Consider the following 14,935-nt stretch of genomic DNA (forward strand, 5'->3'; position numbering starts at 1 on the left):
AGTGGCCCGATTAACCAGTGTTTTAATAGTTCTTGCCTTTTGACTGGGATGGTGATGAGATTCAGCATGGATATAATGGCCTGTACGAGATGATTTACGTCTATCCCCTTTATGGGAGATTGAACTGTATAAATCAGATAATCTTTCCTAACTATTTATTGTGTATGTATATATATATATATATATATATATATATTTTTTTTTTTTTTAAGGAAATTGTTTGACCTTTTTAGTTATCTTGCACTAGCTGCTTAGGTGGCGCTTTTTGGAATTGTCAGTTATTGTTTAATTTGAGCTTAAAATGTACTGAAGATGCCTGTGACACAGAGGCGAAAATTGTACTATTAAATTAAAAAATTTTTGACGTGAGTTTTTCCGTCATTAATTTTGTATTTATGTCTGCTCACGGTATTCCATCATTAAAAAAATCATTTTGGTGTAAATTATTTTTCAAATTATGTAAATGATACATAATTTTAGCGTTTGGAATAACTTTCTCTTTCACCTTGTTATGCCTTTTTCCTAGGGCTGTAAAATTAAACACAAATCCTTATTATATTTCCATAATTTCTCAACATGTTTTAAAGTGAAAATCTTAGCCTTTATTTGACTGGAAACCGCAGTTTGTTCTTCTCGATGTTTTTCTTTCACAATTTTTTTTGACCTTTTTTTCAAGTATGCAATGCAAAAGTCTTATCGACAACACTCAGGAGAGAAATTCTTGTGTAATTCTAATCAGTTTTATTTCCATTTTTTTATAATGTACTGCTATGTGTGTACTCTAATCGTCTGGAATTTAACCCCCTAACCACGCCTTCTGACTGAAATATTCAGTGCAGCTCCCGTAAAACGTATACTTCCGTACGTGTGCCCTGGTTGCTTAGCGTGTCCACTTTACAGTTAACTGGCCACGGGTCCGAATCCAGTCATAATTAGCGAAGCTTGCGACTGTACTAATTTTGTTTGAAAAGGAAATCTGCTACCTGCCTACTTACAGGAGAAGACGTCACTCCCAAAATCCTGAGAAGTAAAAGAGTGACCATACGGACAGGGCTCTATTTATCATACACAGGCGCACGAGACTCTAGCTAGAGGCCCCAAAAATTAGAGCAAATTTAAGGGTCCAAGCAATGAGGTAGTGTTCCCAGAGCATTCTAGCGCCTCGGGAAAAGTGTAAGTACGGTCCTGTATACGGCATCCAATGATGTCAGATGTAAATAGCTAATTACCTGAGAATATCTAGTCGAGAAACAGTCTGTCTCGACCAGGAAATTGCAAGATCTGTAAAAGTTTTTTATATATAAATTAACTATTACGATGATTTCTGGAATGCCAGGAGTTACTATCTTCCTGCGTGTGTAGGTCTGACAAATTTAAATTTCAGAAAAAAAGTGTTTAAAAAAAAGGGAGAAACAAATGTCAAACCTGGACTAAAATTAACCTGATTGCTATATGAGACAAAGCAATCAGTATATGATAAACAGGTATTACTTTCTTCAGAGTAAAACTAGGTACTATTATTTAAGAAACTGAACAATACAATTTTCGAAGTGTTTCTGAATTTCTGAATAAACTGTTCCATCGCATCCATAATTTTTCACTGAAATTTAGTTTACTCCCTTTATATTTGCAATGACACCAGTGCCTATCATGTGATCACTATCATTCCCAAGCGAAATCAAACGAATGTTCCTCAGTGTATTTTCCGACCACAGATGCGAGACCCTACGATACTTTCAGCATGGCTGAAGGCGAATCCATTCCGATAATTGGGTAAACAATGCATTTCGTTCGATGAATTTATTATTACACGTCGGAAAATTAGCTTTTCTTTTATGAAAATTCTAGTTTTTCGAATCTTAACTATTTTGCTTGTACAATAGTTGGAAAATTTTACGTATAAAGCACGTGATTTCGCATATTGGTGACGAATTCGGACATCGCCTTATTCCTTTCTCCCCTTCAACATGAATTGACTCTTCTTAGCAATCTACCAACCAAGTTTCTAGCATCTGCGGTCGGACAGTATATGACAATTTTCACTTTCACACATCAACACATCACTTCAAACACAGAAGACCAAAAGCCATCTTAACAAAGCAACTAAAACCAACGCGAAAGCTCACAAAGGGCGGGAGAAGCATCCCCAACCTCAAGTAAAGAACACAGATAAAGAGTCAAGGACTCAATCCATCTACCAAAGAAGTTAACAGTTTACACGTACCCTAGAAAATAGACATCCCGTTTATGATTAAGGATCATGGGCACCATGCGCATAATCACCAGACTTCATCGTATCAAAGATTCAAGCAAACGTAGATCAAGATTGCGATACTGATACCAAGATGGAGTTAATCGCTGCCCGATTCAGATCCAAACTGCGTCAGTTCATTTTAGTACAGGAAAAATGCAGCCATAAAATGCAATTATGAGAACTCAATCAACAATTAGCGATATCATTAGAAAGGGGGATGGTAAATCCCTTTATGTTTTTATAGCCGGGTACGAAACTCGGATCGAAATCCATAGTGTAGATGATAGAGCTCATCTTTTGCGGATATCTTTTAGTGATGTCACCTCCAACTGATACTGATAACTTTGGAGGGGAAAAATATAGCATTAGGTGGTGGAAGTGATGGGTAGTCAAGTGGGTGACAGAGGTCTTCCCTGCAATATGATTAGGGATGTCAAGTCTAACAGGAAAATTCAGACACTGCTTTTACAAATTGTGTAGGCTTAGGTGTAGCAAAAGTAAAGATGATGTTCCTGGTCGGAACCAAATGACCATCCCTATGGATCAAGATGTGCCTCATATCGCTACTAATTTAATAAGCCTTTCGGCTTACTTATTAAATTAGTAGCGATATCATTGTTTGCAAATCACAATGGGAAATGTCATTTATTGCACTGTCAGCATCGTTTTAATTTTAATTTATTATGAGTCACAGTGGAAAAGTATTCACATGCAGGCGGCCTGCAATATTTTTTCATAGTAAGTTATGGGTTTGGACTTAAGGAATATTTTTTTCATGAATTGTTCACAAACAGATTTTTAAAATTCAGATAATTTGCTTGCTTCTTTTATCAAGGGATCTTTACTTATTGATGGATACTGGAATTGCTTCATGACTGAGAAAAAGTGCATGTCAAAAACTCGAGCTTAATTTAGTAAAAGTTTGTGTTCAAAAGCATTCGATCCGTGTTAATCCCTGGTGGTTTTCTGATGGTCTTAGTAATAGGTCCTCGTGCCATTCATGAAGCCCAGTTAACCAGTTTAGACTTGCAAGAGCAGGGAATAAATTCCAAGAATGGGCTTATTTTACATCATATTTCAATTCTCTCAAGCATTTGCCGATCACGTTCTAACACTATTTTAGTGGACGCGTATGGTTACTGTTACGTGCCTGAGAACCAGTTTATTTTACTCTAAGAAAAAAAAAAAAAAAAAAAAAAAAAAATCAGCACTTCGATTGGAATGTTTAGTTAGCGTGTTGGAGTGGAGTGTCGTGACTACGAAAGATAATTACGTTATAAATTAATCATACTTTCTAAATCTTTTCCCTCTTTCTTTTGCCAATTATTCTTCCGTAACTAGGGGCTTATGCGAAACTTCATTACCACTGATGCCATGAAAAACGCCTACAAAGGAATAACGTGTTTGTAGATTGTTAGCGGTGTCATTCCAGATGACTCATATCATGCTTGTCAGAAGGGCGGGATTGAAAAATCCCTTAAAGAATTACCGACAATTAGAATGTCACTCGTTATGGAGATGAAGAATGGGTGGTTTGTCCAGTCACATAATTTTAAAATAAGTTTATTTGCTCTATGGGAAGGAAAAGACTGTTGAATATAATGTGCAATGGAGATAGCATAAAGAAAAAACACACGCACGTAAATATCCGTGAACATTTCGCGTTTAAGGATAAGGTATGTGTTTCCACTACAGACTGTTAAAATGATAAATTGTGGTCGTTATTTTTTATTTGCTAAGCTCGCTGCTTAATGCGAATTTTTTCTTTGCTTTTGTAGGAAAAGATGAGCCGATTTTCGGTTAGCGATTTTTGTTCTTTCAACTTGTTTGCTTATCGGATAAACACAGTAGTTTACGGTGTTTCTCTTCACGTAAAACAGAAGCTTATTTCTGACTTATCCTTGGAAAGAGAAGTCTTGTTGAAATGTGACACCATTTTGTAAAGGTAAGAAAGTTGGATATTCTAAAAGATCTAAGTTTAGATTATCGTTCTTTTACACACCATGACATTTATGATTTTTCAAATAATAAAGGCCTCTGTCTAATTTTAAGGCTAGACTAATGGCTTCGTTTACTCTGTAGCTTCCACTGTTAAACATTTAGTGGTATAGTCAGTGGCCGCTCGTGGCTTGAAATCGTGGGGATGCTGCAACTTTCGAAATATACACACACAGTGTAAGTACACTGTATACGTGTTTGGATAAAATATCAAATTATAGTAAAATTTAAAAAAGAAATTAAACATGAAAAAATATTGTTTATTATCGATAAAATTATACAGTTTGGTATACTTCAAAATTACCTCAAAATAAAATTCATTATCATAACCCCAAGAATGTTGTAAAATAGAAACTATAACAAATGTTATGTCTTTAATTGTAATGTCCAAATATTTAAAGAAACGGAGCAACAATCTGCTACTGGCGCAAACTGCATATAAACAATAGTGGAACTGCGCGACGGACAGTGCCGCATTACGCTAATAGCTGGCATCTCACTATGACGTGATATTCTTGCGCGCGTAGTAATATGATGTGGTAAATACAGTGCTGCTAGCGTCCTTCGCCCTCCTAAATACTACAAGATGGATTTTTATTATTATTTTTATACAAAATAAGAGAATTGTATAGGATTGTTGATGATAAAATTAAATATTACAAGCAAATATAAATAGATATATTTAAATTTCGAGAAAAGTTAGGGGTGCTGCAGTTCCTCAGTGCCTATGCACGAGCCGCCCCTGGATATAGTTATATAGCAAACGCTCGTGCTTGAGAAGAGCTAGTCATTTGGTTTGAAAAAGCATATTTGTAGTTTAAGACAATGCTGCCTTGTTCAAGTATGCCATTTACCTCGGGTACTCAGAATGTTGTTGTTTGCTGAAGAATCTGAGGAGTGCGAAATCGTCCATTATGCGGATTCTACATACAGTCTTCTGTACTGAGTGCATATGTTAATGGAAAGCTGAAAATTCTGTGTGGTATTCTTACTTAAATTGCAATTATCAGTCTATGCTCGTCGAATTAGGTTTAGTGTTCTGAATGCGAAGTCTCTTAAACTGCAGATGCTTAGTTTTTACAGAATAAAAAATGATGGTCCTGCCATCTTGTGATGTCGAACTCAGGAAATCTCTACTAAATAGCAATGAATTAGTTTGCCTACCTGGAGGTGGAGCAGTTTTTCAACCCATAAAACAAGGGAAGGGCCTGAATTGCACACGCCGTTAACAGGTAATACATTAGCTTCATGTCCTCAGTTGATACGATCGTATTTTCGAAGAGCTCCTCCGGTATTTTTAAGTAAACATTCAGAATGAGCTCCATGTAATGGATAATGTTGTAGACACGTGATATTTTCATTTACATGAGCTTAAGTTTATTATGCATTTTTTACTACCTTAAGTGACCATTTAAAGCAAAAGTTTTAAAGAGTTAGTTGAAAAAATACAACTGATTGGCAACCTACCCTTACAGTTTTGTGTATAATGTACAAATTACCCCCATTTTAGCTTATTTCGCATTCGATTGTGTACAGAAAGTCATTGTACTAGAACTGCACCATTGACTGCGTATTATAGACTTAATTTTATCTTCATCTTTTGATCTAAATTAGGAATGCATTTGATATTTAGAAGAGTTCCTGTTTTTATATAGAATAATCAATTCTCATTATGAAATCATTTGAAACACATCTAATTGGCTGCTAGGGCTGCAAATGCTCAATATAATTCTCGCTGTCCGTATATCAACACAAACTTTCTGTAGTGTAGTCTGTTTTCATGGAGCTCAGGCATATCCGGTGCTTATTGCAGTTGCGAAAGCATACTGCCCATAGTCGAATGCTAACTTTGAGCTGTACGTAATAAGTTTTTCATTTCTCAGCCAAAATCACCTCCATGCTTAGTGAGTGCCTGAAGTGACTTGCTACCATCATATTCAAGAGCAAGGACTCAACCCCCACCCCCCTCTTCGCTTGTAGAGCTGATACCCTTCAAGGATTTGGCAGTCATATTGTAGAGATTCAGACCCTCATTCATTCTAGGCTATAGCCATAAAACTGTTTCGCAGGCTAAATGGGAAGAAACCTGATAGCAACAAATCTGGAGGGTTACTGAACATGCATGGATAGTCTGATTAACGTAGTATGTAGTCGAAAAAAATACAACTGATTGGCAACCTACCCTCGCAGTTTTGTGTATAATGTACAAATTACCCCCATTTTAGCTTATTTCGCATTCGATTGTGTACAGAAAGTCATTGTACTAGAACTGCACCAATGTCGAGGCTAAATTCTAAAAATAGTTACAGCAGATATCTTAGTAAAAATGCGGAACTAAGCTTATTTGAATGCTAGGTGATTGGACATAACCGTGGGACATTAAAATGAATACACACTTCGAATGTTTGTTTACTGTCATGTCCAACACTAAAGTTTTTTTTTTTTTTTTTTTTTTTTTTTTTTTTTTTTTTTTTTTCATTTATATACCCAATCATAAATATCATATACCCAACAGCGGAACTTGTAAAACCAAGTTCTTCAAAATGAACTAAACTATTAGCGAAATTTCATCGTCATTGTCGTTAAATTATTTATTATTAATTTGAATGCATCCCACCCACGAAAGTGTTTTGTAAACCTATAGTACCGTTGTTCTATGGGGTAAGCTAAGAATATTTTCCTATATATTTTTGGCATTTTTTAAAAATTTTTTGCATAGTCTGGGAACAGTGTTCTATAGATCAATTAATTATTGAACAATTGGTAAATACTCTATTTATGATATCAGAATAAACAAACTAATACTTTACCCAACCAAGTAGTATTGTTGAACTGATACGTCTTTTAGATACAATTTTATTATTTTATTATTTTCCTTAAACGAACTTTTAGCTTAATGAACATTATGAAGAAATATGTAAGGCGATGTCACAGCAGTCCTAACTGCTGGAAGCCCTTTCGCCTTTAAGACAACATACGTAATTGTAAATAAGGCGTGTTTTTATTGGTCTTTGAAACGTGTCTTTATCTAAATGCTATGCCATTACCTTTAGAATCGATTATTTCGAATTTAAAAAAAAAAAAAAAAAAAAAAAAAAAAAAAAAAAAAAAAACTTCATTGGGCAAAGGTTATGTAGTTTCTAGTGGCATAGCACACAATGGTCGCATTTCTTATTATGAAGAAATCACATATAAATATAGTAGCAGTTGTCATTAAATGCATCACAAAGGAAGAAGAAATATACCTTTTTGACCTGTTAGTAACATCCTCTCGCATTTCGATAAATAGCAGTTACGTCAACATACGAAGAAACAATTTCACTAACTGCATACTATTTATATCCCGACAACACGTCATTTGTCTTGTAAAGATAAGCGATTTAATTGCTATTAGATTAAGAATCGTTTTTCATTGGCTACTGTTAGAACAGGAACATTTTCCGTGTTGTGGAAATCGCATCTTCTGTTAATGACAGAATGGACTTCTGTTCATTTAGTTAAAGAAAAAAAAAATCTTTCTTTCATTGTTGAGGTGCATGTATCAAATATGTGCGGCAAAGCAGACGAGAAAGAGAGGAAATAAATTACGTCAGATTAAATAAACTATGGTTACTCATGCAAAGCCGTTTATAAATAACATTCCCCCAAACAGTAGCCAATTAATTCTAACATCACTCTAGAAAAAAAGATCTTGACATTTGAGCAGGGCGAGAAACCTCTTCTCATCAATATTCTTGAGGTTTGCTTAACATCAAACGTTGCTTTCTATGTTAACACCAATAACGGAGAACGAATCGAAGCACCGAGTTCGCTTCAAGAGATAAAAATATACAGAAAGAAAGAAAAAGCTGCTTGGAAATGTCAGCAGAATTTATATCTCTTACACCGCGAATTTCATTTAGATAAAACGCATTCGTAAAAGAAAGCTATTGGTGTCAAGTGAAGTGAAAAATTAAACTTCCCTAAGAAAATTAGTGCTTTATTTATTACACTTGAAAGACGTTGTAAACTTTGTCAGGTGTTTGCGCGAGATTCCGTTTCCTCTTACTTCCTTCAACTTCTTTCAATGACTTTCTTTCAAATACATTCTAAGAAAAAAATAAATAAATAAAAATAAAACGGGTGGCTTACTCCTCTGCATTACCTTTTGTATATGTCCGCTACGGTGGACTGGGCGATTCAAGGAAATAAGAAACGGCTCTCTAGAGAGGATTCTTTTGACGTAAGTTTGTCTAGATTTCATCTCTTTAAATTGGCTTCCTGGAAAAAATTCTATTTATAGCATTCACTAAGGATGAGTTGGAGTGCACGATGTTTTTTGATGTATCGGAATTCTTTCATGACTATCGCTGGGGGTTTTTAGCGTCATTACAGCATTCGTGGTGTTAGCGTAGAGTAAACAGGAAATTATAATGGTAAACAAGTGTAGAAGAATTATGAAAAATTCCGTCGACGCACGAAAGAAATGCTAAAATGAGATTCAACAAGATATCCCTTAGGATGCGAACACCTAAAAGGATTGATCCAAGATAAAACATATCTTAAAGTATTCAACTCGCTACGCGTTCGCGATCATCCTCTTTCTTAGGCCTCACTGATGGAATATTTTTTATATATGTCACTTTTTTTGGGAGGGTGTTTCAAAGTCATTATTTTCAGAGATATTCGTAGAAGGTAACTAGATATAAATTAAAGGAAAATAAACTTAATTCTCTTTCTCATGTTTTAAAAAGCAGAACTTTTTTTTTCCTATGAAGGATAAAGGAAAAATGATTTATCTTAAAGTCATCACTTCTTCCAGATTTTCTTTGTAGCTAAAGTTTCATACGAATCTAAAACTTTCTTTTCCGAATTCAAGAAAGTTCAAAAGTGAAACAAATCGTTTCTTTTAATAAAACGTCTCGTTTTATTCCAAGAACAGAGAAAACGAGAAACCCTTTCAAGAAGAAAACGAAAAATCTTCATCTATACATAACGACATCGATTTCCTTCGCAATCCATCTCCCCTTGCAAGAATAGTTTTGATCTTGTTTAATAAAACACATAACTCAGCGACGCCATCTTAATCATCTAAATTTATAACTTTGTGTTTTCCTTCAATTACTATTTGGTAAATCGAAGACATTTTCTTGGTCCTTATCAGCATATCTCTACTGGTAGAATACTACTGGTAATTCTTCTATTAACAACAAACTTAAGAACATAAATTAATAGTTTACGGCCCAGTTTCTTTCCGATGATCCCTTATCGGAAAAAATAATCAAGTCAAAAAGGTCGTAAGTCAGAATCACTGCGTGAACCATAAGGATGTGTTAGCAGTTAGCCTGCCTGAATGCTAAAATGTATGCGCCTGTTTTGTTATATTTGTAACTAATTTTGCTGTATTTTTGAAATGATGCAACACACAAAATTAATGTGCACAATACTCTACTGTAATAAATAATGAAACATCAGTTTAGAGTGTTTTTGCTCTCGTACCATTAAAATAATCAGCTGGAAACATGAGGAGCAAGAAAAGCTCTTCAAAGCTGCTGCTTTGTTAATTGAACAGTTTCGCAGAAGATGGGGAGGAAATCACGAACAAAAAAATTCTTTCAACTCAGCAATTCCCAAAAAAAAAAAAAAGCGATCGGATTACGGTTCACCAGATTCATAACTTCACGCGTCATCAGAGGGTTAAATGACAGCAGGAATCGGCTGGTTTAAAAACTTGTGTATTGTATCCACCCCAGTTTACACACCTAGCCTTTTCTTTTTCTTTTCTCTATAAATTTCACAAGGTAGCAAGCAAAGTGCACCTTGCATTATTCTACCTTCTTTGACAAATCATGTATGAGTATATTTCCTCAAATAACCGAAATGCCTCTGCAAAGTTTTCGCTGTTAACTTTTTTTTTTTTGGGGGGGGGGGACTAAATAGAATGTTAGATTAAATATAGGCATATAAACACACACAACATGAATTTTTGCCTTTTTGATAAACACAATAAAACCAAACTGTCTCAAGATCCGCATGCGGCTCACATGCAGGGCCACCGCTGTTTTATTCTTTCGGAAAATCTCATGATTATCAGTTTCCTGATAAGTACTCTCAGGTTGTGGTCAGGCTACTTTTACCATATGAATGAATGAATCAATCCACCTAGACCTTTTCTTCCTCTGGATTTCTTTCCTGCTATCTTGGCATCAAACACCTATTTTGCTGACATTTTGAATTCTATTTAAGTGGCCATACCACCATTTCTTCACTTCCCTAATTTTTCTCAGAATCTGTGGTCTAGTCTTCGATAGAGTGCTTTATTTATAATCCAATTCTCAGATCCATAACTTAAAACTGGTTTGAACACTATCTTGTATACTACTAGTTTGGTGTTTTGGTTAATTTCTCTCTCTTATTCGTATAAATCAATTTGTCCGCGCGGTTAGCCACTAGGCTAACCGCGCGGACAAATAGATGCATGGGGAAGGAGTGTCCCAGGTTCGATTCCCGTCGAAGACGTGAGGAACTTGAGGATCTTCCTCAGACATAGCCAAGTTAGCCGGTCTTGGGCGCGAGCAGTAGGGTTTTTCTCCACCAGTTTATCTGGCGTTTTTAATCTTCCTGCAAGCAGACAAACCGGCCCCGTAAACATACGCTACTACAGTCAAAAATATATCCCCCCCCTCCCCCAGCGGCAGGCTAGGTGACAGGTCGGTTGGGAGTGGTACTAACTAGAAGTCGCATCTAAGTAACACGCGAACCCTTCTTTCACTACGCGGGAATAACGTGTAGTGAAAGAAGATTCATGTAAATCTATTTATTCACCATACCAGCTTTGCTTAATCTGTTGTCTATTTCTGGATTTAACTTGCCATCTTCGCTAAAAACTGTGCCCAAATAGCTATGTTCCTACCTAATTTCATAGTTTTGGACTTTTTATTGCTGATTTTCATGCCAAATGTTTTACAGCTGACTTGCACTGGATGTGTTTAGGAGTACAACATCATCTCATAAAACAAAGAGCTAAGTTTGAAATCTCCAATTCTAATATCAGGCCTAATGCCACTTTTTTTTTTTTCATAATGTGATGCGTATAATTTCTGAATAAGATTGGATATAATGCCCATCATTGTTTACCCTTGCTTGTACATCAAACCATCCTCCTGTATTTCTTTCAGTTGTAACTGCCTGAATTGCAACTTAAATATAGACTATGCATTGCCCTGTGCAATGTTCCATTTACCCCATATAATTGTAGTGTTTTGAAGAGCTTTTCTCTGAGCACCTTGTCGTATGCCATTTCCAGATCTATAAAACTTGAGTACAGGTCCTTGTCATATTCCCACGATTTCTGAACTATTTGGCCTGAACCCAGCTTGCTCTTTACCAAGTTACTCTTCCCCAATCTTTCTCAATCTCTTTTCAAGTATTCTCGCATAAATCCTTATATTGATGGTTCATATCTTCAGTTTATTCTTCTAGTGGTTGAGTTGGAGCTTGCAGTAGTTGAGTTTTCACTGTAAGCCGTGGATCCCTGACGAAAACAGCGCGAGCTTTGTTTTAACCGGGCGATATCCTAGACGCCATGAAACCTCATTATGTTGTATATAACTTATAAGTCCCAAATTGCCAGCCCATCCTCGTTAGTTCAGAGCCTAGTAGATGCATACTAACGGGGTGCACCACGGGAAACGAGGATTGGACATTACGTTGGAAGCACTACTCGGTTCTCCGCATTCCTGTGGAGGTCTGCTTCCAGTTATTTGACTTTAACACTTAAGTGACCCCCTTCGAAAAAATCTGAGGGTTTCATGCCCTCATTAACAAGTAATATACTTATCGAAAGTATTTCTTGAATAATATTCCTTGAATAGTCCCTCTCATTACGAGCGAACTGCTAATGGGATGGCCGTCGTAATTCGAGGATTGCCTAATGCGATTTCCGGCTTTTAATTCCCCCTTCCCTCATATTTTAGGTCATTGTGACATATATATATATAATAGATATTCGGCCTGCTCTCATTTAAATAAACCCGAACCTATTGCATAAATTGTAGATGGGTTTTAGAAGAAAAGGAAACAAGACTCGTCTTAATTTCTTCACTAAGAACAAGAGGAAGACATTATTTTGTCATCTGAATAGTTTAGAGAGGGAAAAGTTTTTGCAACCTCCAACTATTTTAGTTTTTGATTTTGTTAGAAATGCGCATGTTCTTTGGCTCATATACATTATATCATGGAATAATATGCTTTTCTATTAGGACAATTAAGATAATAATATATTAGTAAATGCCCGTTAAAATATTCATAAAAGGACATATAAATCTCGTGAAACTTTTCAACGGTGTCTTATTGCGAACTTCATGGTTTGTACAATGTCAATTGCAGTTTCATAGCGATTATTATCATTGAGCAGTACTCGAAATTGAAATGTACTCGGTTATTCTGTAGAACCTTGTGATGCCAACTAACTGCATTTCATATTTGTTAATGTTATTATTTTTACTGTCTAAAATAACTGTGTGTGCAAGACAGAACTGTGCAGGAAGCAGGTGCTCAGCCTGAAATATTATATAGCGTTATACTATTTGTTGATTGGTTGTTCAGAAGAAGGGGATTATTTCAGATTAACCACTTCAGACACTAGACCCCATATTTGCTCTTTACGCAACTACTTTATTCGGATTCCTTTATTACAGTATCGTTACGGAGGTTCTTCCAGATTTTTGCTCGTAACGTGCATTAAGTTTCCTGCCTAAGCAACTGAGTTCAAACGGCTGAGCGGATAATCACAGCTTTCCAAACGAGTTATGCGTTTGGATAAATGGGAATGATGGTTTGAAAGTCCATTATGCGATCGATGAATTTCACTACCCTAAGTGAAATTACCTACCGCTGTACGTATTGAAGACAGGTATGTGCCTTGAAAAATTGAATGGATTTAGAGAAATATTTCCAGATTATGTGGCTGTTAGCACACCCGTGGTATAATTACATATATATATGAGATGACACGAATCGTCAGGTTTTTTTTTACCCTTAGACTACGTTATTACTAACTAACACCATGCATATGGATCTGTTATCCGATCTCGTATTTTTTTCTGTCAAACTGTCAGTATGAATGATGAAACCATGAGGGTCATTTGGAGAGAGAATATCTCATCCACCGCCTTGTAATGTTGGCTAACTCACCTTTAGTTGAAAAGTCCATTTTTCTTTCTTTTGGAAAAAGCGATACTCGACATATGCCTTTTATAAAGAAATGAACTCGCATCACTTCGTACATTTGACAGCACTACATGGGAAAATATCACTCGCTATCTTCATATACACGAACCTCGTCACTGTTACAGTAGGTGTCAAGTGAATATGCAACTGGGTTAATGACAACCGTTCATCAAGGTGCATGATAGCCACAAGATAACTGCGCGGTGTTATTATTCACGTAATCACCACAGGCATTCAAATTATAACGGAAAGGACAAGCAGAATAAATGCCACTCTAAATAAAGTTTAACTTCTTTGCAATACACATGTCATTATTTTTTAGTGGGGAGGGATAAGTAAGTTTCTAGTGCCACTATTATACGCATATTTAATTTCTAGCACAAACGTTTTTTTTTAAAATTTCTTTATTCTGTTTATATAAATAACTAATATTAACTAGTTAGTATTATTTAAGTTCAAACCAGTGATATTTGAAAAATATCATTGTTGTCAGTTTTGTTATATTAACATCTAGAAAATGCCCCTAATACAAATAGTCTCTGCTAATTACTATATATTACTATATACAATTCATTACTGGTACATAAACTTTTCTGATAAAACTGCGTAGAAAATCGCAATACTTAACTACTAAAACTACACCCTCTGTCCAAAAAGAAACCGAACGTTTGATAGAAAATAAAACACGGGCCAATTATAATTATTCAAATCATTTATTTCAATCAACATACTCTCTCCCGGCTTCGATAAACCGTTTGGCACGGTCAGTTAATTCGTTAAATGAGTTTTTTATATCGGATATTTGAGATACTGTTGAGGGTCGTGGTTACTGCCGCTTGAACGTTTTCAGTGGTGTCGTATCGCTTAGCTATCATCGGCAAATGAAGTCGGATGAAGAGAAAGAAGTCATAGGGTGCTAAATCGGGTGAATACGGCGAATGATCCAGCACACAAACTTGGTTTTTGCTCAAAAACTTTCTCACGATGTTCGAACGATGAGATGGTGCATTATCGTGCAAAGGTGACCAGCTGCCTGCATCACGATATTCATGCCGTACGCGACGAATTCTCGCTATCAATCGCTTCAAAACTCGAGATAAAACTCACCATTGACCGTTTGGCCAGGCGGAACGAATTCTTTGTGGATAATTCCCTTGGAATCGTAGAAACAAATCAGCATTGTCTTGACTTTTGACTTCTCCAAGCGACTTTTTTTTCGGATGCCCCTCTTGTGGTGGTCTCCCCTCGGCAATTTTGTGCTTTGTTTCGGGCTCATACTCAAAACTACACGTTTCGTCACCAGTAACAATCGTTTCAAGGAAGTTTGAGGTCCATATTAGCGGTTTTAATGAGGTCCTTGCAGTGTTCAATTCGATACATTTTTTTTGTTCGTCGGTCAATTTGTGGGGAACAAATTCCGAACTCAATTTACGAAGTCCCAAACTCTCGCTCAAAATGTGCACAATTGATTTT

General features: G+C 36.0%; 1 long non-coding RNA gene across 5 annotated transcripts in view; it reads left to right on the forward strand.

Moving 5' to 3' along the window:
* LOC150094609 (uncharacterized) overlaps positions 1-14,935 on the forward strand; it is a 944,400-nt gene that overhangs the window by 208,993 nt on the left and 720,472 nt on the right. For all 5 annotated transcript variants that reach the window (XR_016550182.1, XR_016550183.1, XR_016550177.1 and 2 more), the window contains exon 3: positions 4,033-4,199. This is a non-coding gene — a long non-coding RNA (uncharacterized LOC150094609). The remainder of the gene's footprint in view (positions 1-4,032; positions 4,200-14,935) is intronic.

This window comes from Typopeltis vanoorti, chromosome 21 (genome assembly GCF_054136105.1).
Source record: "Typopeltis vanoorti isolate ZY-2024b chromosome 21, IOZ_Tvanoo_1.0, whole genome shotgun sequence".
NCBI lineage: Eukaryota > Metazoa > Arthropoda > Arachnida > Uropygi > Thelyphonidae > Typopeltis > Typopeltis vanoorti.